Source organism: Arachis hypogaea, chromosome 17 (assembly GCF_003086295.3).
Source record: "Arachis hypogaea cultivar Tifrunner chromosome 17, arahy.Tifrunner.gnm2.J5K5, whole genome shotgun sequence".
NCBI classification, from domain to species: domain Eukaryota; kingdom Viridiplantae; phylum Streptophyta; class Magnoliopsida; order Fabales; family Fabaceae; genus Arachis; species Arachis hypogaea.
Genome location: NC_092052.1, coordinates 67768823 through 67771933, shown reverse-complemented (window position 1 = coordinate 67771933; position 3111 = coordinate 67768823). Strand labels below are relative to the sequence as shown.

The 3111-nt window shown below is 38.0% G+C and overlaps 1 long non-coding RNA gene across 1 annotated transcript; it reads right to left on the bottom strand.

Annotated features, from left to right (window-relative positions):
- Positions 1–881: 881 nt before the first annotated feature.
- LOC112767263 (uncharacterized) lies at positions 882–1207 on the bottom strand. The gene is made up of 3 exons (XR_003184818.2): positions 1128–1207; positions 996–1046; positions 882–921 (listed from the first exon to the last, which is right to left on the bottom strand). It is a non-coding gene; the product is annotated as an uncharacterized lncRNA (long non-coding RNA).
- Between the last annotated feature and the right edge of the window lie 1904 nt (positions 1208–3111).

Here is a 3111-nt window from a genome sequence, read left to right as displayed (position 1 = left end):
AGTTGAACTCTCCTACACAAGCCAATCTTGAATTATTACTCCTCCAACTACTACTACTACATGCAGCAGCAACATATAGAACATGATTATGAACAAGAGGGAGAGTTAACTTTTATACTCAATGAAATAGAACACACAGATGCTAATGTTTTGAAACTTTTAAATAATTATTATTTTTTTAATTCATGTAGTAGCATTGATCAGTAGTAGCATACTTCTAAAGTGTGAGTTAACTCTTAATTCATGTGACACACATATCATTGCAAGAAGTCAGAGGAGGAGATATGTGCTCAGTTTTACAGGGGAACAAAGTGAAACAGAACCAATAAACCAACCAAACTAGCAATTAGCAGTTGAATAATTTTTTTTTTCCAACCAAGCATAAATCATCACCTTAGTCACAGCTTCCATGCTTACAAGGTCTAAGTGGAAGTCAAGCAGTCCAGGCGACCTATCAGCTAGAACCTAGAGCCAAAATAGCAAAATGGAAAGAAGGTAAGTGATCAAATGATATATTCCTTTAGTGCAATTGTTATTATACCTTGCAAAGATAGTGCATCAGTGTCATCTTATTGTTAGAAGCACGAGTGTCAGTAAGCTTTAAAAGACTATCCAACTTGAAGTCTTGAATCCAATTGTGGATCCTGCATAAATTAAATAAATAAATAGTAGTCCATAAATTGTAAGTTTACGTTAGACAAGATCTAACAGAATCAAATTAAATTTTAACTGCTGAAAAATTAAGAAGGGCCTGTGATTATCCAAACATAGAAAATTGAGAGAGCTAGAACAATGTCCTAGAGAATGATAAGAACATTAACATTTAAAGGAAAAAAGTACATACCTCTAGCTGTTCCTTGATTTAATGTATTACCCAAAAAGAATTTTCTTCATGATCTTCAGCTTGACAGACTTTCGGACCTATTCCCAAGAGAAAATGCATGAGGTCAAAGAAATGCCAATAACACAGTTTGTTAGTTTCATGCACAATGTACCTCTTCACAAGCAGAGTTCACAGCATTTAAACTCTTCTTAAATTCTGTAACCTGCAAAAAGAAGAAAGCATAACTGAGTCAAAAGTTCAATTCCACAAAACATATAGAAAAATATAGCAAGCACCACCATACCTGAGACAGAAATTGAATCTTGAAAGAGAATACTCTTAACTTTGACTCTACTCGTGGCACCTTCATCAGCTCTAAAAAATAATGAAACATGACCAAATATACAAGGATATGATTATAGAGAAAAGAGAAAACAAAGAAATCTAATACCAAGAACAGAAAATCTATAACTCCAGCACAAAATCCATAAGACAATCAAGGACAACATCTGAATAACTATCAAGGACAATCTATAACTTTCTTAGTAACAATCATCTGAATAACTATCAAGGACAACATCATGTACATCATCAAGACACTTCTGAGCAATCTCCATGCACTTCTCAAACAAGTCTTTATATAGATAAACAAAAATCAATACACTCAAATAAAGCATCAATACCTTTATATAGATATTTTACCTCTTGAGAGTTATAAGCTGATATAGTTAGGTGAGTGTAGTAATTAACTACCACTTTTCAACAAAAACCAGCAACTTCTGCTAATTACTTTCCACTAAGATTACTAGGAACGTAGAACTATATATAATATTAGCTGCTAAATAAGGAGGTTTTGGTGAAATGCACAATAGGATAATACTATTCATTCATATTCATTAGTCAATATCATGTCTTAATCCTTAAACTATTAACTAAAACACAAGATAGAGCCTCCTTAATCTTTTTTACTATTAAGGAGGCAACACAAAACAGAATCATAACAAAATAAAAAGAGCAAGCTGATGCATTAAAGGCTGTGATGTAAAGAAGGAAAGTAATCTGGATTTTAAATATATATATATGCCTTTGCCTCAGTCTCTTTCATGTTAAAAGCCTTAGTCAGCTCCAAAATATCTCTAAATAAGACTGATTAAGCATGAAAATGGCAAATATCAATAGATTATAAACCATGGCAGTTTGTCAAAACATTGAATATCAAAAAGGAAATGGGATTCACAAGTTATAATGCAGTCAGGACATAAAATAAAACAAAAAAAATCAACATAAAACTTAATTAGTGATGATGTCTTGGCATAATTAGAAATCAACCATATATCTTGGCAGCTTCCACGATGATTCTGGGCAGCTCCAGTGATGGGGGAAGACCTTCAGCAGCAGCCAAACAGAAACGTTGGTTTCCACAGCAGTAATGACAGTTACAGTAGCACAAGGAATCCGAACTCAACGAACTCAAGGTCAGAAACAGCTTAGGGCAGTGGACGTTGAATATGATTAGGACGGCAACAAGGCAGTAGCAACTCACCCCCGCTAGTGGCTCCAATCGCAGCAACTCCAAATCGACGGCAGCAGCGGGTTGAACGGCAGCGGCGACGGAAGCTCAGTGACAGTCGTGGCTCCAGCGACAAGCCCTTGTAGCGGTGGAGACAGATCGACGGCTCAGGGTGAGGGAAGCTCGATGGCGCACAGCGACACGAGCACGACAGCGGCTCCTCACAGCTTCTTGGGTGGTGACGGCGACGAGCCTGGCTTCGACGGCAGCGATCGTGGGTAGCTCCTCTCGAATCTGTCTCTCTCTCTCTCTCTCATGTGCGACACGATGGCGGCATTCGACGGCAGGGAGGACGACTTTCCGCAACTCTGAAGGTGGCAATAGCTGCAGCGGCGCTGCGGTGGTGACAGCTGGACAGGCCTTTCCTCTCTTCTCTTCTTCTCCCGATCCCTCTTCTCTCTACAGTGGCTGCTTTTGTTTGTTACATTGAAGGAGGGTGAGGTTGCGGCTGTTAGGGTTAGGAATTGGGGAAATTAGGATTTTCTGAGTTAATTTGGGATTTTGAGATTTAGGGTTAGAAATTAGGGATGTTACAGTGAGTGGTGATGGCGCAGAGTCTTCTCTGGGTTGGGGGTGGCGCGAAGAAGGGAAAAGTCAAAGTGGGGTTTTATGTTTTCATTTTATTTGGCTAAGTGTTTATATGTGTATCATTTGTTAAAAATTGAACAAAAAATTATTAAAGTGTTGGATATTTGACCTGAGATACATTAGGCAACAC